This window comes from Diplotaxodon limnothrissa, linkage group LG4 (assembly GCF_057381915.1).
Source record: "Diplotaxodon limnothrissa isolate DT_005_m linkage group LG4, D_limnothrissa_male_GT1.1, whole genome shotgun sequence".
NCBI lineage: Eukaryota > Metazoa > Chordata > Actinopteri > Cichliformes > Cichlidae > Diplotaxodon > Diplotaxodon limnothrissa.
Genome location: NC_140599.1, coordinates 154,524 through 182,454, shown reverse-complemented (window position 1 = coordinate 182,454; position 27,931 = coordinate 154,524).

Here is a 27,931-nt window from a genome sequence, read left to right as displayed (position 1 = left end):
TGAATGGGGAACTCGACCGAAACAAAGTATAGGTTTTCATTATGTGAATAACTTGGAAATCTTAGCTCAAACAGCTGCAAAACCTGTTTTCCCAGCACGGGAACCTTGAGTTCTATAAGATAAAGCCATAAACATGTTTGTCTGAGTCTTCTATCAAAAGTTACGGCTATTTATATGAAGTTGTACAAAAACGCTTTCTTTCGCCAAGACAGTGCGTTTCTCACTGTTACATGCATTTGAATGGGGAACTCGACCGAAACAAAGTATAGGTTTTCATTATGTGAATAACTTGGAAATCTTAGCTCAAACAGCTGCAAAACCTGTTTGCCCAGCACGGGAACCTTGAGTTCTATAAGATAAAGCCATAAACATGTGTATCCGAGTCTTCTATCAAAAGTTACAGCTATTCATATGAAGTTGTACAAAAACGCTTTCTTTCGCCAAGACAGTGCGTTTCTCACTGTTACATGCATTTGAATGGGGAACTCCACCGAAACAAAGTATAAGTTTTCATTATGTGAATAACTTGGAAATCTTAGCTCAAACAGCTGCAAAACCTGTTTGCCCAGCACGGAGACCTTGAGTTCTATAAGATAAAGCCATAAACATGTGTATCCGAGTCTTCTATCAAAAGTTACAGCTATTTCTATGAAGTTGTACAAAAACGTTTTCTTTCGCCAAGACAGTGCGTTTCTCACTGTTACATGCATTTGAATGGGGAACTCGACCGAAACAAAGTATAGGTTTTCATTATGTGAATAACTTGGAAATCTTAGCTCAAACAGCTGCAAAACCTGTTTGCCCAGCACGGGAACCTTGAGTTCTATAAGATAAAGCCATAAACATGTGTATCCGAGTCTTCTATCAAAAGTTACGGCTATTTATATGAAGTTGTACAAAAACGCTTTCTTTCGCCAAGACAGTGCGTTTCTCACTGTTACATGTATTTGAATGGGGAACTCGACCGAAACAAAGTATAGGTTTTCATTATGTGAATAACTTGGAAATCTTAGCTCAAACAGCTGCAAAACCTGTTTTCCCAGCACGGGAACCTTGAGTTCTATAAGATAAAGCCATAAACATGTTTGTCTGAGTCTTCTATCAAAAGTTACGGCTATTTATATGAAGTTGTACAAAAACGCTTTCTTTCGCCAAGACAGTGCGTTTCTCACTGTTACATGCATTTGAATGGGGAACTCGACCGAAACAAAGTATAGGTTTTCATTATGTGAATAACTTGGAAATCTTAGCTCAAACAGCTGCAAAACCTGTTTGCCCAGCACGGGAACCTTGAGTTCTATAAGATAAAGCCATAAACATGTGTATCCGAGTCTTCTATCAAAAGTTACAGCTATTCATATGAAGTTGTACAAAAACGCTTTCTTTCGCCAAGACAGTGCGTTTCTCACTGTTACATGCATTTGAATGGGGAACTCCACCGAAACAAAGTATAAGTTTTCATTATGTGAATAACTTGGAAATCTTAGCTCAAACAGCTGCAAAACCTGTTTGCCCAGCACGGAGACCTTGAGTTCTATAAGATAAAGCCATAAACATGTGTATCCGAGTCTTCTATCAAAAGTTACAGCTATTTCTATGAAGTTGTACAAAAACGTTTTCTTTCGCCAAGACAGTGCGTTTCTCACTGTTACATGCATTTGAATGGGGAACTCGACCGAAACAAAGTATAGGTTTTCATTATGTGAATAACTTGGAAATCTTAGCTCAAACAGCTGCAAAACCTGTTTGCCCAGCACGGGAACCTTGAGTTCTATAAGATAAAGCCATAAACATGTGTATCCGAGTCTTCTATCAAAAGTTACGGCTATTTATATGAAGTTGTACAAAAACGCTTTCTTTCGCCAAGACAGTGCGTTTCTCACTGTTACATGTATTTGAATGGGGAACTCGACCGAAACAAAGTATAGGTTTTCATTATGTGAATAACTTGGAAATCTTAGCTCAAACAGCTGCAAAACCTGTTTTCCCAGCACGGGAACCTTGAGTTCTATAAGATAAAGCCATAAACATGTTTGTCTAAGTCTTCTATCAAAAGTTACAGCTATTTATATGAAGTTGTACAAAAACGCTTTCTTTCGCCAAGACAGTGCGTTTCTCACTGTTACATGCATTTGAATGGGGAACTCCACCGAAACAAAGTATAGGTTTTCATTATGTGAATAACTTGGAAATCTTAGCTCAAACAGCTGCAAAACCTGTTTGCCCAGCACGGAGACCTTGAGTTCTATAAGATAAAGCCATAAACATGTGTATCCGAGTCTTCTATCAAAAGTTACAGCTATTTCTATGAAGTTGTACAAAAACGTTTTCTTTCGCCAAGACAGTGCGTTTCTCACTGTTACATGCATTTGAATGGGGAACTCGACCGAAACAAAGTATAGGTTTTCATTATGTGAATAACTTGGAAATCTTAGCTCAAACAGCTGCAAAACCTGTTTGCCCAGCACGGGAACCTTGAGTTCTATAAGATAAAGCCATAAACATGTGTATCCGAGTCTTCTATCAAAAGTTACGGCTATTTATATGAAGTTGTACAAAAACGCTTTCTTTCGCCAAGACAGTGCGTTTCTCACTGTTACATGCATTTGAATGGGGAACTCCACCGAAACAAAGTATAGGTTTTCATTATGTGAATAACTTGGAAATCTTAGCTCAAACAGCTGCAAAACCTGTTTGCCCAGCACGGGAACCTTGAGTTCTATAAGATAAAGCCATAAACATGTGTATCCGAGTCTTCTATCAAAAGTTACAGCTATTCATATGAAGTTGTACAAAAACGCTTTCTTTCGCCAAGACAGTGCGTTTCTCACTGTTACATGCATTTGAATGGGGAACTCCACCGAAACAAAGTATAAGTTTTCATTATGTGAATAACTTGGAAATCTTAGCTCAAACAGCTGCAAAACCTGTTTGCCCAGCACGGAGACCTTGAGTTCTATAAGATAAAGCCATAAACATGTGTATCCGAGTCTTCTATCAAAAGTTACAGCTATTTCTATGAAGTTGTACAAAAACGTTTTCTTTCGCCAAGACAGTGCGTTTCTCACTGTTACATGCATTTGAATGGGGAACTCGACCGAAACAAAGTATAGGTTTTCATTATGTGAATAACTTGGAAATCTTAGCTCAAACAGCTGCAAAACCTGTTTGCCCAGCACGGGAACCTTGAGTTCTATAAGATAAAGCCATAAACATGTGTATCCGAGTCTTCTATCAAAAGTTACGGCTATTTATATGAAGTTGTACAAAAACGCTTTCTTTCGCCAAGACAGTGCGTTTCTCACTGTTACATGTATTTGAATGGGGAACTCGACCGAAACAAAGTATAGGTTTTCATTATGTGAATAACTTGGAAATCTTAGCTCAAACAGCTGCAAAACCTGTTTGCCCAGCACGGAGACCTTGAGTTCTATAAGATAAAGCCATAAACATGTGTATCCGAGTCTTCTATCAAAAGTTACAGCTATTTCTATGAAGTTGTACAAAAACGTTTTCTTTCGCCAAGACAGTGCGTTTCTCACTGTTACATGCATTTGAATGGGGAACTCGACCGAAACAAAGTATAGGTTTTCATTATGTGAATAACTTGGAAATCTTAGCTCAAACAGCTGCAAAACCTGTTTGCCCAGCACGGGAACCTTGAGTTCTATAAGATAAAGCCATAAACATGTGTATCCGAGTCTTCTATCAAAAGTTACGGCTATTTATATGAAGTTGTACAAAAACGCTTTCTTTCGCCAAGACAGTGCGTTTCTCACTGTTACATGTATTTGAATGGGGAACTCGACCGAAACAAAGTATAGGTTTTCATTATGTGAATAACTTGGAAATCTTAGCTCAAACAGCTGCAAAACCTGTTTTCCCAGCACGGGAACCTTGAGTTCTATAAGATAAAGCCATAAACATGTTTGTCTAAGTCTTCTATCAAAAGTTACAGCTATTTATATGAAGTTGTACAAAAACGCTTTCTTTCGCCAAGACAGTGCGTTTCTCACTGTTACATGCATTTGAATGGGGAACTCCACCGAAACAAAGTATAGGTTTTCATTATGTGAATAACTTGGAAATCTTAGCTCAAACAGCTGCAAAACCTGTTTGCCCAGCACGGAGACCTTGAGTTCTATAAGATAAAGCCATAAACATGTGTATCCGAGTCTTCTATCAAAAGTTACAGCTATTTCTATGAAGTTGTACAAAAACGTTTTCTTTCGCCAAGACAGTGCGTTTCTCACTGTTACATGCATTTGAATGGGGAACTCGACCGAAACAAAGTATAGGTTTTCATTATGTGAATAACTTGGAAATCTTAGCTCAAACAGCTGCAAAACCTGTTTGCCCAGCACGGGAACCTTGAGTTCTATAAGATAAAGCCATAAACATGTGTATCCGAGTCTTCTATCAAAAGTTACGGCTATTTATATGAAGTTGTACAAAAACGCTTTCTTTCGCCAAGACAGTGCGTTTCTCACTGTTACATGCATTTGAATGGGGAACTCCACCGAAACAAAGTATAGGTTTTCATTATGTGAATAACTTGGAAATCTTAGCTCAAACAGCTGCAAAACCTGTTTGCCCAGCACGGAGACCTTGAGTTCTATAAGATAAAGCCATAAACATGTTTGTCTGAGTCTTCTATCAAAAGTTACAGCTATTTATATGAAGTTGTACAAAAACGCTTTCTTTCGCCAAGACAGTGCGTTTCTCACTGTTACATGCATTTGAATGGGGAACTCGACCGAAACAAAGTATAGGTTTTCATTATGTGAATAGCTTGGAAATCTTAGCTCAAACAGCTGCAAAACCTGTTTGCCCAGCACGGAGACCTTGAGTTCTATAAGATAAAGCCATAAACATGTGTATCCGAGCCTTCTATCAAAAGTTACAGCTATTTCTATGAAGTTGTACAAAAACGCTTTCTTTCGCCAAGACAGTGCGTTTCTCACTGTTACATGCATTTTGAATGGGGAACTCGACCGAAACAAAGTATAAGTTTTCATTATGTGAATAACTTGGAAATCTTAGCTCAAACAGCTGCAAAACCTGTTTTCCCAGCACGGAGACCTTGAGTTCTATAAGATAAAGCCATAAACATGTTTGTCTGAGTCTTCTATCAAAAGTTACAGCTATTTATATGAAGTTGTACAAAATAGCTTTCTTTCGCCAAGACAGTGCGTTTCTCACTGTTACATGTATTTGAATGGGGAACTCGACCGAAACAAAGTATAGGTTTTCATTATGTGAATAACTTGGAAATCTTAGCTCAAACAGCTGCAAAACCTGTTTTCCCAGCACGGGAACCTTGAGTTCTATAAGATAAAGCCATAAACATGTTTGTCTAAGTCTTCTATCAAAAGTTACAGCTATTTATATGAAGTTGTACAAAAACGCTTTCTTTCGCCAAGACAGTGCGTTTCTCACTGTTACATGCATTTGAATGGGGAACTCCACCGAAACAAAGTATAGGTTTTCATTATGTGAATAACTTGGAAATCTTAGCTCAAACAGCTGCAAAACCTGTTTTCCCAGCACGGGAACCTTGAGTTCTATAAGATAAAGCCATAAACATGTTTGTCTAAGTCTTCTATCAAAAGTTACAGCTATTTATATGAAGTTGTACAAAAACGCTTTCTTTCGCCAAGACAGTGCGTTTCTCACTGTTACATGCATTTTGAATGGGGAACTCGACCGAAACAAAGTATAGGTTTTCATTATGTGAATAACTTGGAAATCTTAGCTCAAACAGCTGCAAAACCTGTTTTCCCAGCACGGGAACCTTGAGTTCTATAAGATAAAGCCATAAACATGTTTGTCTGAGTCTTCTATCAAAAGTTACGGCTATTTATATGAAGTTGTACAAAAACGCTTTCTTTCGCCAAGACAGTGCGTTTCTCACTGTTACATGCATTTGAATGGGGAACTCCACCGAAACAAAGTATAGGTTTTCATTATGTGAATAACTTGGAAATCTTAGCTCAAACAGCTGCAAAACCTGTTTGCCCAGCACGGAGACCTTGAGTTCTATAAGATAAAGCCATAAACATGTTTGTCTGAGTCTTCTATCAAAAGTTACAGCTATTTATATGAAGTTATACAAAAACGCTTTCTTTCGCCAAGACAGTGCGTTTCTCACTGTTACATGCATTTGAATGGGGAACTCGACCGAAACAAAGTATAGGTTTTCATTATGTGAATAACTTGGAAATCTTAGCTCAAACAGCTGCAAAACCTGTTTGCCCAGCACGGGAACCTTGAGTTCTATAAGATAAAGCCATAAACATGTGTATCCGAGTCTTCTATCAAAAGTTACGGCTATTTATATGAAGTTGTACAAAAACGCTTTCTTTCGCCAAGACAGTGCGTTTCTCACTGTTACATGCATTTGAATGGGGAACTCCACCGAAACAAAGTATAGGTTTTCATTATGTGAATAACTTGGAAATCTTAGCTCAAACAGCTGCAAAACCTGTTTGCCCAGCACGGGAACCTTGAGTTCTATAAGATAAAGCCATAAACATGTGTATCCGAGTCTTCTATCAAAAGTTACAGCTATTCATATGAAGTTGTACAAAAACGCTTTCTTTCGCCAAGACAGTGCGTTTCTCACTGTTACATGCATTTGAATGGGGAACTCCACCGAAACAAAGTATAGGTTTTCATTATGTGAATAACTTGGAAATCTTAGCTCAAACAGCTGCAAAACCTGTTTGCCCAGCACGGGAACCTTGAGTTCTATAAGATAAAGCCATAAACATGTGTATCCGAGTCTTCTATCAAAAGTTACAGCTATTCATATGAAGTTGTACAAAAACGCTTTCTTTCGCCAAGACAGTGCGTTTCTCACTGTTACATGCATTTGAATGGGGAACTCCACCGAAACAAAGTATAAGTTTTCATTATGTGAATAACTTGGAAATCTTAGCTCAAACAGCTGCAAAACCTGTTTGCCCAGCACGGAGACCTTGAGTTCTATAAGATAAAGCCATAAACATGTGTATCCGAGTCTTCTATCAAAAGTTACAGCTATTTCTATGAAGTTGTACAAAAACGTTTTCTTTCGCCAAGACAGTGCGTTTCTCACTGTTACATGCATTTGAATGGGGAACTCGACCGAAACAAAGTATAGGTTTTCATTATGTGAATAACTTGGAAATCTTAGCTCAAACAGCTGCAAAACCTGTTTGCCCAGCACGGGAACCTTGAGTTCTATAAGATAAAGCCATAAACATGTGTATCCGAGTCTTCTATCAAAAGTTACGGCTATTTATATGAAGTTGTACAAAAACGCTTTCTTTCGCCAAGACAGTGCGTTTCTCACTGTTACATGTATTTGAATGGGGAACTCGACCGAAACAAAGTATAGGTTTTCATTATGTGAATAACTTGGAAATCTTAGCTCAAACAGCTGCAAAACCTGTTTTCCCAGCACGGGAACCTTGAGTTCTATAAGATAAAGCCATAAACATGTTTGTCTAAGTCTTCTATCAAAAGTTACAGCTATTTATATGAAGTTGTACAAAAACGCTTTCTTTCGCCAAGACAGTGCGTTTCTCACTGTTACATGCATTTGAATGGGGAACTCCACCGAAACAAAGTATAGGTTTTCATTATGTGAATAACTTGGAAATCTTAGCTCAAACAGCTGCAAAACCTGTTTGCCCAGCACGGAGACCTTGAGTTCTATAAGATAAAGCCATAAACATGTGTATCCGAGTCTTCTATCAAAAGTTACAGCTATTTCTATGAAGTTGTACAAAAACGTTTTCTTTCGCCAAGACAGTGCGTTTCTCACTGTTACATGCATTTGAATGGGGAACTCGACCGAAACAAAGTATAGGTTTTCATTATGTGAATAACTTGGAAATCTTAGCTCAAACAGCTGCAAAACCTGTTTGCCCAGCACGGGAACCTTGAGTTCTATAAGATAAAGCCATAAACATGTGTATCCGAGTCTTCTATCAAAAGTTACGGCTATTTATATGAAGTTGTACAAAAACGCTTTCTTTCGCCAAGACAGTGCGTTTCTCACTGTTACATGTATTTGAATGGGGAACTCGACCGAAACAAAGTATAGGTTTTCATTATGTGAATAACTTGGAAATCTTAGCTCAAACAGCTGCAAAACCTGTTTTCCCAGCACGGGAACCTTGAGTTCTATAAGATAAAGCCATAAACATGTTTGTCTAAGTCTTCTATCAAAAGTTACAGCTATTTATATGAAGTTGTACAAAAACGCTTTCTTTCGCCAAGACAGTGCGTTTCTCACTGTTACATGCATTTGAATGGGGAACTCCACCGAAACAAAGTATAGGTTTTCATTATGTGAATAACTTGGAAATCTTAGCTCAAACAGCTGCAAAACCTGTTTGCCCAGCACGGAGACCTTGAGTTCTATAAGATAAAGCCATAAACATGTGTATCCGAGTCTTCTATCAAAAGTTACAGCTATTTCTATGAAGTTGTACAAAAACGTTTTCTTTCGCCAAGACAGTGCGTTTCTCACTGTTACATGCATTTGAATGGGGAACTCGACCGAAACAAAGTATAGGTTTTCATTATGTGAATAACTTGGAAATCTTAGCTCAAACAGCTGCAAAACCTGTTTGCCCAGCACGGGAACCTTGAGTTCTATAAGATAAAGCCATAAACATGTGTATCCGAGTCTTCTATCAAAAGTTACGGCTATTTATATGAAGTTGTACAAAAACGCTTTCTTTCGCCAAGACAGTGCGTTTCTCACTGTTACATGCATTTGAATGGGGAACTCCACCGAAACAAAGTATAGGTTTTCATTATGTGAATAACTTGGAAATCTTAGCTCAAACAGCTGCAAAACCTGTTTGCCCAGCACGGAGACCTTGAGTTCTATAAGATAAAGCCATAAACATGTTTGTCTGAGTCTTCTATCAAAAGTTACAGCTATTTATATGAAGTTGTACAAAAACGCTTTCTTTCGCCAAGACAGTGCGTTTCTCACTGTTACATGCATTTGAATGGGGAACTCGACCGAAACAAAGTATAGGTTTTCATTATGTGAATAGCTTGGAAATCTTAGCTCAAACAGCTGCAAAACCTGTTTGCCCAGCACGGAGACCTTGAGTTCTATAAGATAAAGCCATAAACATGTGTATCCGAGCCTTCTATCAAAAGTTACAGCTATTTCTATGAAGTTGTACAAAAACGCTTTCTTTCGCCAAGACAGTGCGTTTCTCACTGTTACATGCATTTTGAATGGGGAACTCGACCGAAACAAAGTATAAGTTTTCATTATGTGAATAACTTGGAAATCTTAGCTCAAACAGCTGCAAAACCTGTTTGCCCAGCACGGAGACCTTGAGTTCTATAATATAAGGCCATAAACATGTTTGTCTGAGTCTTCTATCAAAAGTTACAGCTATTTCTATGAAGTTGTACAAAAACGTTTTCTTTCGCCAAGACAGTGCGTTTCTCACTGTTACATGCATTTTGAATGGGGAACTCGACCGAAACAAAGTATAGGTTTTCATTATGTGAATAACTTGGAAATCTTAGCTCAAACAGCTGCAAAACCTGTTTGCCCAGCACGGAGACCTTGAGTTCTATAAGATAAAGCCATAAACATGTTTGTCTGAGTCTTCTATCAAAAGTTACAGCTATTTATATGAAGTTATACAAAAACGCTTTCTTTCGCCAAGACAGTGCGTTTCTCACTGTTACATGCATTTGAATGGGGAACTCCACCGAAACAAAGTATAGGTTTTCATTATGTGAATAACTTGGAAATCTTAGCTCAAACAGCTGCAAAACCTGTTTTCCCAGCACGGGAACCTTGAGTTCTATAAGATAAAGCCATAAACATGTTTGTCTGAGTCTTCTATCAAAAGTTACGGCTATTTATATGAAGTTGTACAAAAACGCTTTCTTTCGCCAAGACAGTGCGTTTCTCACTGTTACATGCATTTGAATGGGGAACTCCACCGAAACAAAGTATAGGTTTTCATTATGTGAATAACTTGGAAATCTTAGCTCAAACAGCTGCAAAACCTGTTTTCCCAGCACGGGAACCTTGAGTTCTATAAGATAAAGCCATAAACATGTTTGTCTGAGTCTTCTATCAAAAGTTACGGCTATTTATATGAAGTTGTACAAAAACGCTTTCTTTCGCCAAGACAGTGCGTTTCTCACTGTTACATGCATTTGAATGGGGAACTCGACCGAAACAAAGTATAGGTTTTCATTATGTGAATAACTTGGAAATCTTAGCTCAAACAGCTGCAAAACCTGTTTGCCCAGCACGGGAACCTTGAGTTCTATAAGATAAAGCCATAAACATGTGTATCCGAGTCTTCTATCAAAAGTTACGGCTATTTATATGAAGTTGTACAAAAACGCTTTCTTTCGCCAAGACAGTGCGTTTCTCACTGTTACATGCATTTGAATGGGGAACTCGACCGAAACAAAGTATAGGTTTTCATTATGTGAATAGCTTGGAAATCTTAGCTCAAACAGCTGCAAAACCTGTTTGCCCAGCACGGAGACCTTGAGTTCTATAAGATAAAGCCATAAACATGTGTATCCGAGCCTTCTATCAAAAGTTACAGCTATTTCTATGAAGTTGTACAAAAACGCTTTCTTTCGCCAAGACAGTGCGTTTCTCACTGTTACATGCATTTTGAATGGGGAACTCGACCGAAACAAAGTATAAGTTTTCATTATGTGAATAACTTGGAAATCTTAGCTCAAACAGCTGCAAAACCTGTTTTCCCAGCACGGAGACCTTGAGTTCTATAAGATAAAGCCATAAACATGTTTGTCTGAGTCTTCTATCAAAAGTTACAGCTATTTATATGAAGTTGTACAAAATAGCTTTCTTTCGCCAAGACAGTGCGTTTCTCACTGTTACATGTATTTGAATGGGGAACTCGACCGAAACAAAGTATAGGTTTTCATTATGTGAATAACTTGGAAATCTTAGCTCAAACAGCTGCAAAACCTGTTTTCCCAGCACGGGAACCTTGAGTTCTATAAGATAAAGCCATAAACATGTTTGTCTAAGTCTTCTATCAAAAGTTACAGCTATTTATATGAAGTTGTACAAAAACGCTTTCTTTCGCCAAGACAGTGCGTTTCTCACTGTTACATGCATTTGAATGGGGAACTCCACCGAAACAAAGTATAGGTTTTCATTATGTGAATAACTTGGAAATCTTAGCTCAAACAGCTGCAAAACCTGTTTTCCCAGCACGGGAACCTTGAGTTCTATAAGATAAAGCCATAAACATGTTTGTCTAAGTCTTCTATCAAAAGTTACAGCTATTTATATGAAGTTGTACAAAAACGCTTTCTTTCGCCAAGACAGTGCGTTTCTCACTGTTACATGCATTTTGAATGGGGAACTCGACCGAAACAAAGTATAGGTTTTCATTATGTGAATAACTTGGAAATCTTAGCTCAAACAGCTGCAAAACCTGTTTTCCCAGCACGGGAACCTTGAGTTCTATAAGATAAAGCCATAAACATGTTTGTCTGAGTCTTCTATCAAAAGTTACGGCTATTTATATGAAGTTGTACAAAAACGCTTTCTTTCACCAAGACAGTGCGTTTCTCACTGTTACATGCATTTGAATGGGGAACTCGACCGAAACAAAGTATAGGTTTTCATTATGTGAATAACTTGGAAATCTTAGCTCAAACAGCTGCAAAACCTGTTTTCCCAGCACGTAGACCTTGAGTTCTATAAGATAAAGCCATAAACATGTTTGTCTGAGTCTTCTATCAAAAGTTACAGCTATTTCTATGAAGTTGTACAAAAACGCTTTCTTTCGCCAAGACAGTGCGTTTCTCACTGTTACATGCATTTGAATGGGGAACTCGACCGAAACAAAGTATAGGTTTTCATTATGTGAATAACTTGGAAATCTTAGCTCAAACAGCTGCAAAACCTGTTTTCCCAGCACGGAAACCTTGAGTTCTATAAGATAAAGCCATAAACATGTTTGTCTGAGTCTTCTATCAAAAGTTACAGCTATTTCTATGAAGTTGTACAAAAACGCTTTCTTTCGCCAAGACAGTGCGTTTCTCACTGTTACATGCATTTGAATGGGGAACTCGACCGAAACAAAGTATAGGTTTTCATTATGTGAATAACTTGGAAATCTTAGCTCAAACAGCTGCAAAACCTGTTTGCCCAGCACGGAGACCTTGAGTTCTATAAGATAAAGCCATAAACATGTGTATCCGAGTCTTCTATCAAAAGTTACAGCTATTTATATGAAGTTGTACAAAAACGCTTTCTTTCGCCAAGACAGTGCGTTTCTCACTGTTACATGCATTTGAATGGGGAACTCGACCGAAACAAAGTATAGGTTTTCATTATGTGAATAACTTGGAAATCTTAGCTCAAACAGCTGCAAAACCTGTTTGCCCAGCACGGGAACCTTGAGTTCTATAAGATAAAGCCATAAACATGTGTATCCGAGTCTTCTATCAAAAGTTACGGCTATTTATATGAAGTTGTACAAAAACGCTTTCTTTCGCCAAGACAGTGCGTTTCTCACTGTTACATGTATTTGAATGGGGAACTCGACCGAAACAAAGTATAGGTTTTCATTATGTGAATAACTTGGAAATCTTAGCTCAAACAGCTGCAAAACCTGTTTTCCCAGCACGGGAACCTTGAGTTCTATAAGATAAAGCCATAAACATGTTTGTCTAAGTCTTCTATCAAAAGTTACAGCTATTTATATGAAGTTGTACAAAAACGCTTTCTTTCGCCAAGACAGTGCGTTTCTCACTGTTACATGCATTTGAATGGGGAACTCCACCGAAACAAAGTATAGGTTTTCATTATGTGAATAACTTGGAAATCTTAGCTCAAACAGCTGCAAAACCTGTTTGCCCAGCACGGAGACCTTGAGTTCTATAAGATAAAGCCATAAACATGTGTATCCGAGTCTTCTATCAAAAGTTACAGCTATTTCTATGAAGTTGTACAAAAACGTTTTCTTTCGCCAAGACAGTGCGTTTCTCACTGTTACATGCATTTGAATGGGGAACTCGACCGAAACAAAGTATAGGTTTTCATTATGTGAATAACTTGGAAATCTTAGCTCAAACAGCTGCAAAACCTGTTTGCCCAGCACGGGAACCTTGAGTTCTATAAGATAAAGCCATAAACATGTGTATCCGAGTCTTCTATCAAAAGTTACAGCTATTCATATGAAGTTGTACAAAAACGCTTTCTTTCGCCAAGACAGTGCGTTTCTCACTGTTACATGCATTTGAATGGGGAACTCCACCGAAACAAAGTATAAGTTTTCATTATGTGAATAACTTGGAAATCTTAGCTCAAACAGCTGCAAAACCTGTTTGCCCAGCACGGAGACCTTGAGTTCTATAAGATAAAGCCATAAACATGTGTATCCGAGTCTTCTATCAAAAGTTACAGCTATTTCTATGAAGTTGTACAAAAACGTTTTCTTTCGCCAAGACAGTGCGTTTCTCACTGTTACATGCATTTGAATGGGGAACTCGACCGAAACAAAGTATAGGTTTTCATTATGTGAATAACTTGGAAATCTTAGCTCAAACAGCTGCAAAACCTGTTTGCCCAGCACGGGAACCTTGAGTTCTATAAGATAAAGCCATAAACATGTGTATCCGAGTCTTCTATCAAAAGTTACAGCTATTTATATGAAGTTGTACAAAAACGCTTTCTTTCGCCAAGACAGTGCGTTTCTCACTGTTACATGCATTTGAATGGGGAACTCCACCGAAACAAAGTATAGGTTTTCATTATGTGAATAACTTGGAAATCTTAGCTCAAACAGCTGCAAAACCTGTTTTCCCAGCACGGGAACCTTGAGTTCTATAAGATAAAGCCATAAACATGTTTGTCTGAGTCTTCTATCAAAAGTTACGGCTATTTATATGAAGTTGTACAAAAACGCTTTCTTTCGCCAAGACAGTGCGTTTCTCACTGTTACATGCATTTGAATGGGGAACTCGACCGAAACAAAGTATAGGTTTTCATTATGTGAATAACTTGGAAATCTTAGCTCAAACAGCTGCAAAACCTGTTTGCCCAGCACGGGAACCTTGAGTTCTATAAGATAAAGCCATAAACATGTGTATCCGAGTCTTCTATCAAAAGTTACAGCTATTCATATGAAGTTGTACAAAAACGCTTTCTTTCGCCAAGACAGTGCGTTTCTCACTGTTACATGCATTTGAATGGGGAACTCCACCGAAACAAAGTATAAGTTTTCATTATGTGAATAACTTGGAAATCTTAGCTCAAACAGCTGCAAAACCTGTTTGCCCAGCACGGAGACCTTGAGTTCTATAAGATAAAGCCATAAACATGTGTATCCGAGTCTTCTATCAAAAGTTACAGCTATTTCTATGAAGTTGTACAAAAACGTTTTCTTTCGCCAAGACAGTGCGTTTCTCACTGTTACATGCATTTGAATGGGGAACTCGACCGAAACAAAGTATAGGTTTTCATTATGTGAATAACTTGGAAATCTTAGCTCAAACAGCTGCAAAACCTGTTTGCCCAGCACGGGAACCTTGAGTTCTATAAGATAAAGCCATAAACATGTGTATCCGAGTCTTCTATCAAAAGTTACGGCTATTTATATGAAGTTGTACAAAAACGCTTTCTTTCGCCAAGACAGTGCGTTTCTCACTGTTACATGCATTTTGAATGGGGAACTCGACCGAAACAAAGTATAGGTTTTCATTATGTGAATAACTTGGAAATCTTAGCTCAAACAGCTGCAAAACCTGTTTTCCCAGCACGGAGACCTTGAGTTCTATAAGATAAAGCCATAAACATGTTTGTCTGAGTCTTCTATCAAAAGTTACAGCTATTTATATGAAGTTGTACAAAAACGCTTTCTTTCGCCAAGACAGTGCGTTTCTCACTGTTACATGCATTTTGAATGGGGAACTCGACCGAAACAAAGTATAGGTTTTCATTATGTGAATAACTTGGAAATCTTAGCTCAAACAGCTGCAAAACCTGTTTTCCCAGCACGGAGACCTTGAGTTCTATAAGATAAAGCCATAAACATGTTTGTCTGAGTCTTCTATCAAAAGTTACAGCTATTTATATGAAGTTGTACAAAAACGCTTTCTTTCGCCAAGACAGTGCGTTTCTCACTGTTACATGCATTTGAATGGGGAACTCCACCGAAACAAAGTATAGGTTTTCATTATGTGAATAACTTGGAAATCTTAGCTCAAACAGCTGCAAAACCTGTTTTCCCAGCACGGGAACCTTGAGTTCTATAAGATAAAGCCATAAACATGTTTGTCTGAGTCTTCTATCAAAAGTTACGGCTATTTATATGAAGTTGTACAAAAACGCTTTCTTTCGCCAAGACAGTGCGTTTCTCACTGTTACATGCATTTGAATGGGGAACTCGACCGAAACAAAGTATAGGTTTTCATTATGTGAATAACTTGGAAATCTTAGCTCAAACAGCTGCAAAACCTGTTTTCCCAGCACGGGAACCTTGAGTTCTATAAGATAAAGCCATAAACATGTTTGTCTGAGTCTTCTATCAAAAGTTACGGCTATTTATATGAAGTTGTACAAAAACGCTTTCTTTCGCCAAGACAGTGCGTTTCTCACTGTTACATGCATTTGAATGGGGAACTCGACCGAAACAAAGTATAGGTTTTCATTATGTGAATAACTTGGAAATCTTAGCTCAAACAGCTGCAAAACCTGTTTTCCCAGCACGGGAACCTTGAGTTCTATAAGATAAAGCCATAAACATGTGTATCCGAGTCTTCTATCAAAAGTTACAGCTATTCATATGAAGTTGTACAAAAACGCTTTCTTTCGCCAAGACAGTGCGTTTCTCACTGTTACATGCATTTGAATGGGGAACTCCACCGAAACAAAGTATAAGTTTTCATTATGTGAATAACTTGGAAATCTTAGCTCAAACAGCTGCAAAACCTGTTTGCCCAGCACGGAGACCTTGAGTTCTATAAGATAAAGCCATAAACATGTGTATCCGAGTCTTCTATCAAAAGTTACAGCTATTTCTATGAAGTTGTACAAAAACGTTTTCTTTCGCCAAGACAGTGCGTTTCTCACTGTTACATGCATTTGAATGGGGAACTCGACCGAAACAAAGTATAGGTTTTCATTATGTGAATAACTTGGAAATCTTAGCTCAAACAGCTGCAAAACCTGTTTGCCCAGCACGGGAACCTTGAGTTCTATAAGATAAAGCCATAAACATGTGTATCCGAGTCTTCTATCAAAAGTTACGGCTATTTATATGAAGTTGTACAAAAACGCTTTCTTTCGCCAAGACAGTGCGTTTCTCACTGTTACATGCATTTTGAATGGGGAACTCGACCGAAACAAAGTATAGGTTTTCATTATGTGAATAACTTGGAAATCTTAGCTCAAACAGCTGCAAAACCTGTTTGCCCAGCACGGGAACCTTGAGTTCTATAAGATAAAGCCATAAACATGTGTATCCGAGTCTTCTATCAAAAGTTACAGCTATTCATATGAAGTTGTACAAAAACGCTTTCTTTCGCCAAGACAGTGCGTTTCTCACTGTTACATGCATTTGAATGGGGAACTCCACCGAAACAAAGTATAAGTTTTCATTATGTGAATAACTTGGAAATCTTAGCTCAAACAGCTGCAAAACCTGTTTGCCCAGCACGGAGACCTTGAGTTCTATAAGATAAAGCCATAAACATGTGTATCCGAGTCTTCTATCAAAAGTTACAGCTATTTCTATGAAGTTGTACAAAAACGTTTTCTTTCGCCAAGACAGTGCGTTTCTCACTGTTACATGCATTTGAATGGGGAACTCGACCGAAACAAAGTATAGGTTTTCATTATGTGAATAACTTGGAAATCTTAGCTCAAACAGCTGCAAAACCTGTTTGCCCAGCACGGGAACCTTGAGTTCTATAAGATAAAGCCATAAACATGTGTATCCGAGTCTTCTATCAAAAGTTACGGCTATTTATATGAAGTTGTACAAAAACGCTTTCTTTCGCCAAGACAGTGCGTTTCTCACTGTTACATGCATTTTGAATGGGGAACTCGACCGAAACAAAGTATAGGTTTTCATTATGTGAATAACTTGGAAATCTTAGCTCAAACAGCTGCAAAACCTGTTTTCCCAGCACGGAGACCTTGAGTTCTATAAGATAAAGCCATAAACATGTTTGTCTGAGTCTTCTATCAAAAGTTACAGCTATTTATATGAAGTTGTACAAAAACGCTTTCTTTCGCCAAGACAGTGCGTTTCTCACTGTTACATGCATTTTGAATGGGGAACTCGACCGAAACAAAGTATAGGTTTTCATTATGTGAATAACTTGGAAATCTTAGCTCAAACAGCTGCAAAACCTGTTTTCCCAGCACGGAGACCTTGAGTTCTATAAGATAAAGCCATAAACATGTTTGTCTGAGTCTTCTATCAAAAGTTACAGCTATTTATATGAAGTTGTACAAAAACGCTTTCTTTCGCCAAGACAGTGCGTTTCTCACTGTTACATGCATTTGAATGGGGAACTCCACCGAAACAAAGTATAGGTTTTCATTATGTGAATAACTTGGAAATCTTAGCTCAAACAGCTGCAAAACCTGTTTTCCCAGCACGGGAACCTTGAGTTCTATAAGATAAAGCCATAAACATGTTTGTCTGAGTCTTCTATCAAAAGTTACGGCTATTTATATGAAGTTGTACAAAAACGCTTTCTTTCGCCAAGACAGTGCGTTTCTCACTGTTACATGCATTTGAATGGGGAACTCGACCGAAACAAAGTATAGGTTTTCATTATGTGAATAACTTGGAAATCTTAGCTCAAACAGCTGCAAAACCTGTTTTCCCAGCACGGGAACCTTGAGTTCTATAAGATAAAGCCATAAACATGTGTATCCGAGTCTTCTATCAAAAGTTACAGCTATTCATATGAAGTTGTACAAAAACGCTTTCTTTCGCCAAGACAGTGCGTTTCTCACTGTTACATGCATTTGAATGGGGAACTCCACCGAAACAAAGTATAAGTTTTCATTATGTGAATAACTTGGAAATCTTAGCTCAAACAGCTGCAAAACCTGTTTGCCCAGCACGGAGACCTTGAGTTCTATAAGATAAAGCCATAAACATGTGTATCCGAGTCTTCTATCAAAAGTTACAGCTATTTCTATGAAGTTGTACAAAAACGTTTTCTTTCGCCAAGACAGTGCGTTTCTCACTGTTACATGCATTTGAATGGGGAACTCGACCGAAACAAAGTATAGGTTTTCATTATGTGAATAACTTGGAAATCTTAGCTCAAACAGCTGCAAAACCTGTTTGCCCAGCACGGGAACCTTGAGTTCTATAAGATAAAGCCATAAACATGTGTATCCGAGTCTTCTATCAAAAGTTACGGCTATTTATATGAAGTTGTACAAAAACGCTTTCTTTCGCCAAGACAGTGCGTTTCTCACTGTTACATGCATTTTGAATGGGGAACTCGACCGAAACAAAGTATAGGTTTTCATTATGTGAATAACTTGGAAATCTTAGCTCAAACAGCTGCAAAACCTGTTTGCCCAGCACGGGAACCTTGAGTTCTATAAGATAAAGCCATAAACATGTGTATCCGAGTCTTCTATCAAAAGTTACAGCTATTCATATGAAGTTGTACAAAAACGCTTTCTTTCGCCAAGACAGTGCGTTTCTCACTGTTACATGCATTTGAATGGGGAACTCCACCGAAACAAAGTATAAGTTTTCATTATGTGAATAACTTGGAAATCTTAGCTCAAACAGCTGCAAAACCTGTTTGCCCAGCACGGAGACCTTGAGTTCTATAAGATAAAGCCATAAACATGTGTATCCGAGTCTTCTATCAAAAGTTACAGCTATTTCTATGAAGTTGTACAAAAACGTTTTCTTTCGCCAAGACAGTGCGTTTCTCACTGTTACATGCATTTGAATGGGGAACTCGACCGAAACAAAGTATAGGTTTTCATTATGTGAATAACTTGGAAATCTTAGCTCAAACAGCTGCAAAACCTGTTTGCCCAGCACGGGAACCTTGAGTTCTATAAGATAAAGCCATAAACATGTGTATCCGAGTCTTCTATCAAAAGTTACGGCTATTTATATGAAGTTGTACAAAAACGCTTTCTTTCGCCAAGACAGTGCGTTTCTCACTGTTACATGTATTTGAATGGGGAACTCGACCGAAACAAAGTATAGGTTTTCATTATGTGAATAACTTGGAAATCTTAGCTCAAACAGCTGCAAAACCTGTTTTCCCAGCACGGGAACCTTGAGTTCTATAAGATAAAGCCATAAACATGTTTGTCTAAGTCTTCTATCAAAAGTTACAGCTATTTATATGAAGTTGTACAAAAACGCTTTCTTTCGCCAAGACAGTGCGTTTCTCACTGTTACATGCATTTGAATGGGGAACTCCACCGAAACAAAGTATAGGTTTTCATTATGTGAATAACTTGGAAATCTTAGCTCAAACAGCTGCAAAACCTGTTTGCCCAGCACGGAGACCTTGAGTTCTATAAGATAAAGCCATAAACATGTGTATCCGAGTCTTCTATCAAAAGTTACAGCTATTTCTATGAAGTTGTACAAAAACGTTTTCTTTCGCCAAGACAGTGCGTTTCTCACTGTTACATGCATTTGAATGGGGAACTCGACCGAAACAAAGTATAGGTTTTCATTATGTGAATAACTTGGAAATCTTAGCTCAAACAGCTGCAAAACCTGTTTGCCCAGCACGGGAACCTTGAGTTCTATAAGATAAAGCCATAAACATGTGTATCCGAGTCTTCTATCAAAAGTTACGGCTATTTATATGAAGTTGTACAAAAACGCTTTCTTTCGCCAAGACAGTGCGTTTCTCACTGTTACATGCATTTTGAATGGGGAACTCGACCGAAACAAAGTATAGGTTTTCATGGTACATTTTCATGGTACATGGTACATTTCTTGGTACATTCCGGAATTCCGAACATTCCGGAACCTTGGTGCATTCCGGAACCTTGGTGCATTCCGGAACTCTGAACATTCCGGAATTCTGAACATTCCGGAACCTTTGTGCATTTCGGAATTCCGAAAATTCCGGAACCTTGCTGCATTCCGGAACCCTGAATTCCGGAACTCTGAACATTCCGGAACTCTGAACATTCCGGAATTCCGAACATTCCGGAACCTTTGTGCATTCCGGAACCTTGGTGCATTCCGGAACTCCGAACATTCCGGAACCTTGGTGCATTCCGGAACCTTGGTGCATTCCGGAACTCTGAACATTCCGGAACTCTGAACATTCCGGAATTCCGAAAATTCCGGAACCTTGCTGCATTCCGGAACTCTGAATTCCGGAACTCTGAACATTCCGGAATTCCGAACATTCCGGAACCTTTGTGCATTCCGGAACCTTGGTGCATTCCGGAACTCCGAACATTCCGGAACCTTTGTGCATTCCGGAACCTTGGTGCATTCCGGAACTCTGAACATTCCGGAACTCTGAACATTCCGGAATTCCGAACATTCCGGAACCTTGGTGCATTCCGGAACTCTGAACATTCCGGAATTCCGAAAATTCCGGAACTCTGAACATTCCGGAATTCCGAACATTCCGGAACCTTGGTGCATTCCGGAACCTTGGTGCATTCCGGAACTCTGAACATTCCGGAACTCTGAACATTCCGGAATTCCGAAAATTCCGGAAACTTGCTGCATTCCGGAACTCTGAATTCCGGAACTCTGAACATTCCGGAATTCCGAACATTCCGGAACCTTTGTGCATTCCGGAATTCCGAACATTCCGGAACCTTGGTACATTCCGGAATTCTGAACATTCCGGAATTCCGAACATTCCGGAACCTTTGTGCATTCCGGAATTCCGAACATTCCGGAACCTTGGTACATTCCGGAATTCCGAACATTCCGGAACTCTGAACATTCCGGAATTCCGAACATTCCGGAACCTTGGTGCATTCCGGAACTCTGAACATTCCGGAACTCTGAACATTCCGGAACTCTGAACATTCCGGAACTCTGAACATTCCGGAATTCCAAACATTCCGGAACCTTGGTGCATTCCGGAACCTTGGTGCATTCCGGAACTCCGAACATTCCGGAACCTTGGTGCATTCCGGAACCTTGGTGCATTCCGGAACTCTGAACATTCCGGAACTCTGAACATTCCGGAATTCCGAACATTCCGGTACCTTGGTGCATTCCGGAACTCTGAACATTCCGGAATTCCGAACATTCCGGTACCTTGGTGCATTCCGGAACTCTGAACATTCCGGAATTCCGAACATTCCGGAACCTTGGTGCATTCCGGAACTCTGAACATTCCGGAATTCCGAACATTCCGGAACCTTGGTGCATTCCGGAACTCTGAACATTCCGGAACCTTGGTGCATTCCGGAACCTTGGTGCATTCCGGAACCTTGGTGCATTCCGGAACTCCAAACATTCCGGAACTCTGAACATTCCGGAATTCCGAACATTCCGGAACCTTGGTACATTCCGGAACCTTGGTGCATTCCGGAACTCTGAACATTCCGGAATTCCGAACATTCCGGAACCTTGGTGCATTCCGGAACTCTGAACATTCCGGAACTCTGAACATTCCGGAATTCCGAAAATTCCGGAACCTTGCTGCATTCCGGAACTCTGAATTCCGGAACTCTGAACATTCCGGAATTCCGAACATTCCGGAACCTTTGTGCATTCCGGAATTCCGAACATTCCGGAACCTTGGTACATTCCGGAATTCCGAACATTCCGGAATTCCGAAAATTCCGGAACCTTGGTGCATTCCGGAACTCTGAACATTCCGGAATTCCGAACATTCCGGTACCTTGGTGCATTCCGGAACTCTGAACATTCCGGAATTCCGAACATTCCGGAACCTTGGTGCATTCCGGAACCTTGGTGCATTCCGGAACCTTGGTGCATTCCGCAACCTTGGTGCATTCCGGAACTCCAAACATTCCGGAACTCTGAACATTCCGGAATTCCGAACATTCCGGAACCTTGGTGCATTCCGGAACTCCAAACATTCCGGAACTCTGAACATTCCGGAATTCCGAACATTCCGGAACCTTGGTGCATTCCGGAATTCTGAACATTCCGGAACTCTGAACATTCCGGAATTCCGAACATTCCGGAACCTTGGTGCATTCCGGAACTCTGAACATTCCGGAATTCCGAACATTCCGGAACCTTGGTGCATTCCGGAATTCTGAACATTCCGGAATTCTGAACATTCCGGAATTCCGAACATTCCGGAACCTTGGTACATTCTGGAATTCCGAACATTCCGGAATTCCGAAAATTCCGGAACCTTGGTGCATTCCGGAACTCTGAACATTCCGGAACTCTGAACATTCCGGAATTCCGAAAATTCCGGAACCTTGGTGCATTCCGGAACTCTGAACATTCCGGAACTCTGAACATTCCGGAATTCCGAACATTCCGGAACCTTGGTACATTCCGGAACCTTGGTGCATTCCGGAACTCTGAACATTCCGGAATTCCGAACATTCCGGAACCTTGGTGCATTCCGGAACTCTGAACATTCCGGAACTCTGAACATTCCGGAATTCCGAAAATTCCGGAACCTTGCTGCATTCCGGAACTCTGAATTCCGGAACTCTGAACATTCCGGAATTCCGAACATTCCGGAACCTTTGTGCATTCCGGAATTCCGAACATTCCGGAACCTTGGTACATTCCGGAATTCCGAACATTCCGGAATTCCGAAAATTCCGGAACCTTGGTGCATTCCGGAACTCTGAACATTCCGGAACTCTGAACATTCCGGAATTCCGAACATTCCGGAACCTTGGTGCATTCCGGAACCTTGGTGCATTCCGGAACTCTGAACATTCCGGAATTCCGAACATTCCGGAACCTTGGTGCATTCCGGAACTCTGAACATTCCGGAACTCTGAACATTCCGGAATTCCGAACATTCCGGAACCTTGGTGCATTCCGGAACCTTGGTGCATTCCGGAACCTTGGTGCATTCCGGAACCTTGGTGCATTCCGGAACTCCAAACATTCCGGAACTCTGAACATTCCGGAATTCCGAACATTCCGGAACCTTGGTGCATTCCGGAACTCCAAACATTCCGGAACTCTGAACATTCCGGAATTCCGAACATTCCGGAACCTTGGTGCATTCCGGAATTCTGAACATTCCGGAACTCTGAACATTCCGGAATTCCGAACATTCCGGAACCTTGGTGCATTCCGGAACTCTGAACATTCCGGAATTCCGAACATTCCGGAACCTTGGTGCATTCCGGAACTCTGAACATTCCGGAATTCCGAACATTCCGGTACCTTGGTGCATTCCGGAACTCTGAACATTCCGGAATTCCAAACATTCCGGAACTTTGGTGCATTCCGGAACTCTGAACATTCCGGAATTCCGAAAATTCCGGAACCTTGCTGCATTCCGGAACTCTGAATTCCGGAACTCTGAACATTCCGGAATTCCGAACATTCCGGAACCTTTGTGCATTCCGGAATTCCAAACATTCCGGAACCTTGGTACATTCCGGAATTCCGAACATTCCGGAACTCTGAACATTCCGGAATTCCGAAAATTCCGGAACCTTGGTGCATTCCGGAACTCTGAACATTCCGGAATTCCGAACATTCCGGAACCTTGGTGCATTCCGGAATTCCGAACATTCCGGAACTCTGAACATTCCGGAATTCCGAACATTCCGGAACCTTGGTGCATTCCGGAACTCTGAACATTCCGGAATTCCGAACATTCCGGAACCTTGGTGCATTCCGGAATTCCGAACATTCCGGAACCTTGGTACATTCCGGAACCTTTGTGCATTCCGGAACTCTGAACATTCCGGAACTCTGAACATTCCGGAATTCCGAACATTCCGGAACCTTTGTGCATTCCGGAACCTTGGTGCATTCCGGAACTCCGAACATTCCGGAACCTTTGTGCATTCCGGAACGCTGAACATTCCGGAACTCTGAACATTCCGGAATTCCGAACATTCCGGAACCTTTGTGCATTCCGGAATTCCGAAAATTCCGGAACCTTGCTGCATTCCGGAACTCTGAATTCCGGAACTCTGAACATTCCGGAATTCCGAACATTCCGGAACCTTTGTGCATTCCGGAATTCCAAACATTCCGGAACCTTGGTACATTCCGGAATTCCGAACATTCCGGAACTCTGACCATTCCGGAATTCCGAACATTCCGGAACCTTGGTGCATTCCGGAACTCTGAACATTCCGGAACTCTGAACATTCCGGAATTCCGAACATTCCGGAACCTTGGTGCATTCCGGAACTCTGAACATTCCGGAACTCTGAACATTCCGGAATTCCGAACATTCCGGTACCTTGGTGCATTCCGGAACTCTGAACATTCCGGAATTCCGAACATTCCGGAACCTTGGTGCATTCCGGAACTCTGAACATTCCGGAATTCCGAACATTCCGGAACCTTGGTGCATTCCGGAACTCTGAACATTCCGGAACCTTGGTGCATTCCGGAACCTTGGTGCATTCCGGAACCTTGGTGCATTCCGGAACTCCAAACATTCCGGAACTCTGAACATTCCGGAATTCCGAACATTCCGGAACCTTGGTACATTCCGGAACCTTGGTGCATTCCGGAACTCTGAACATTCCGGAATTCCGAACATTCCGGAACCTTGGTGCATTCCGGAACTCTGAACATTTCGGAACTCTGAACATTCCGGAATTCCGAAAATTCCGGAACCTTGCTGCATTCCGGAACTCTGAATTCCGGAACTCTGAACATTCCGGAATTCCGAACATTCCGGAACCTTTGTGCATTCCGGAATTCCGAACATTCCGGAACCTTGGTACATTCCGGAACTCTGAACATTCCGGAACTCTGAACATTCCGGAATTCCGAACATTCCGGAACCTTGGTGCATTCCGGAACCTTGGTGCATTCCGGAACTCTGAACATTCCGGAATTCCGAACATTCCGGAACCTTGGTGCATTCCGGAACTCTGAACATTCCGGAACTCTGAACATTCCGGAATTCCGAACATTCCGGTACCTTGGTGCATTCCGGAACTCTGAACATTCCGGAATTCCGAACATTCCGGAACCTTGGTGCATTCCGGAACCTTGGTGCATTCCGGAACCTTGGTGCATTCCGGAACCTTGGTGCATTCCGGAACTCCAAACATTCCGGAACTCTGAACATTCCGGAATTCCGAACATTCCGGAACCTTGGTGCATTCCGGAACTCCAAACATTCCGGAACTCTGAACATTCCGGAATTCCGAACATTCCGGAACCTTGGTACATTCTGGAATTCCGAACATTCCGGAATTCCGAAAATTCCGGAACCTTGGTGCATTCCGGAACTCCAAACATTCCGGAACTCTGAACATTCCGGAATTCCGAACATTCCGGAACCTTGGTGCATTCCGGAACTCCGAACATTCCGGAACTCTGAACATTCCGGAATTCCGAACATTCCGGAACCTTGGTGCATTCCGGAATTCTGAACATTCCGGAACTCTGAACATTCCGGAATTCCGAACATTCCGGAACCTTGGTGCATTCTGGAATTCCGAACATTCCGGAATTCCGAAAATTCCGGAACCTTGCTGCATTCCGGAACTCTGAATTCCGGAACTCTGAACATTCCGGAATTCCGAACATTCCGGAACCTTTGTGCATTCCGGAACCTTGGTGCATTCCGGAACTCTGAACATTCCGGAACTCTGAACATTCCGGAATTCCGAACATTCCGGAACCTTGGTGCATTCCGGAACTCTGAACATTCCGGAATTCCGAACATTCCGGAACCTTGGTGCATTCCGGAACCTTGGTGCATTCCGGAACCTTGGTGCATTCCGGAACCTTGGTGCATTCCGGAACTCCAAACATTCCGGAACTCTGAACATTCCGGAATTCCGAACATTCCGGAACCTTGGTGCATTCCGGAACTCCAAACATTCCGGAACTCTGAACATTCCGGAATTCCGAACATTCCGGAACCTTGGTACATTCTGGAATTCCGAACATTCCGGAATTCCGAAAATTCCGGAACCTTGGTGCATTCCGGAACTCCAAACATTCCGGAACTCTGAACATTCCGGAATTCCGAACATTCCGGAACCTTGGTGCATTCCGGAATTCTGAACATTCCGGAACTCTGAACATTCCGGAATTCCGAACATTCCGGAACCTTGGTGCATTCTGGAATTCCGAACATTCCGGAATTCCGAAAATTCCGGAACCTTGCTGCATTCCGGAACTCTGAATTCCGGAACTCTGAACATTCCGGAATTCCGAACATTCCGGAACCTTTGTGCATTCCGGAACCTTGGTGCATTCCGGAACTCTGAACATTCCGGAACTCTGAACATTCCGGAATTCCGAACATTCCGGTACCTTGGTGCATTCCGGAACTCTGAACATTCCGGAATTCCGAACATTCCGGAACCTTGGTGCATTCCGGAACCTTGGTGCATTCCGGAACCTTGGTGCATTCCGGAACCTTGGTGCATTCCGGAACTCCAAACATTCCGGAACTCTGAACATTCCGGAATTCCGAACATTCCGGAACCTTGGTGCATTCCGGAACTCCAAACATTCCGGAACTCTGAACATTCCGGAATTCCGAACATTCCGGAACCTTGGTACATTCTGGAATTCCGAACATTCCGGAATTCCGAAAATTCCGGAACCTTGGTGCATTCCGGAACTCCAAACATTCCGGAACTCTGAACATTCCGGAATTCCGAACATTCCGGAACCTTGGTGCATTCCGGAATTCTGAACATTCCGGAACTCTGAACATTCCGGAATTCCGAACATTCCGGAACCTTGGTGCATTCTGGAATTCCGAACATTCCGGAATTCCGAAAATTCCGGAACCTTGCTGCATTCCGGAACTCTGAATTCCGGAACTCTGAACATTCCGGAATTCCGAACATTCCGGAACCTTTGTGCATTCCGGAACCTTGGTGCATTCCGGAACTCTGAACATTCCGGAACTCTGAACATTCCGGAATTCCGAACATTCCGGTACCTTGGTGCATTCCGGAACTCTGAACATTCCGGAATTCCGAACATTCCGGAACCTTGGTGCATTCCGGAACCTTGGTGCATTCCGGAACCTTGGTGCATTCCGGAACCTTGGTGCATTCCGGAACTCCAAACATTCCGGAACTCTGAACATTCCGGAATTCCGAACATTCCGGAACCTTGGTGCATTCCGGAACTCCAAACATTCCGGAACTCTGAACATTCCGGAATTCCGAACATTCCGGAACCTTGGTACATTCTGGAATTCCGAACATTCCGGAATTCCGAAAATTCCGGAACCTTGGTGCATTCCGGAACTCCAAACATTCCGGAACTCTGAACATTCCGGAATTCCGAACATTCCGGAACCTTGGTGCATTCCGGAACTCCAAACATTCCGGAACTCTGAACATTCCGGAATTCCGAACATTCCGGAACCTTGGTGCATTCCGGAATTCTGAACATTCCGGAACTCTGAACATTCCGGAATTCCGAACATTCCGGAACCTTGGTGCATTCTGGAATTCCGAACATTCCGGAATTCCGAAAATTCCGGAACCTTGCTGCATTCCGGAACTCTGAATTCCGGAACTCTGAACATTCCGGAATTCCGAACATTCCGGAACCTTTGTGCATTCCGGAACCTTGGTGCATTCCGGAACTCTGAACATTCCGGAACTCTGAACATTCCAGAATTCCGAACATTCCGGAACCTTGGTGCATTCCGGAACTCTGAACATTCCGGAATTCCGAACATTCCGGAACCTTGGTGCATTCCGGAATTCTGAACATTCCGGAACTCTGAACATTCCGGAATTCCGAACATTCCGGAACCTTGGTACATTCTGGAA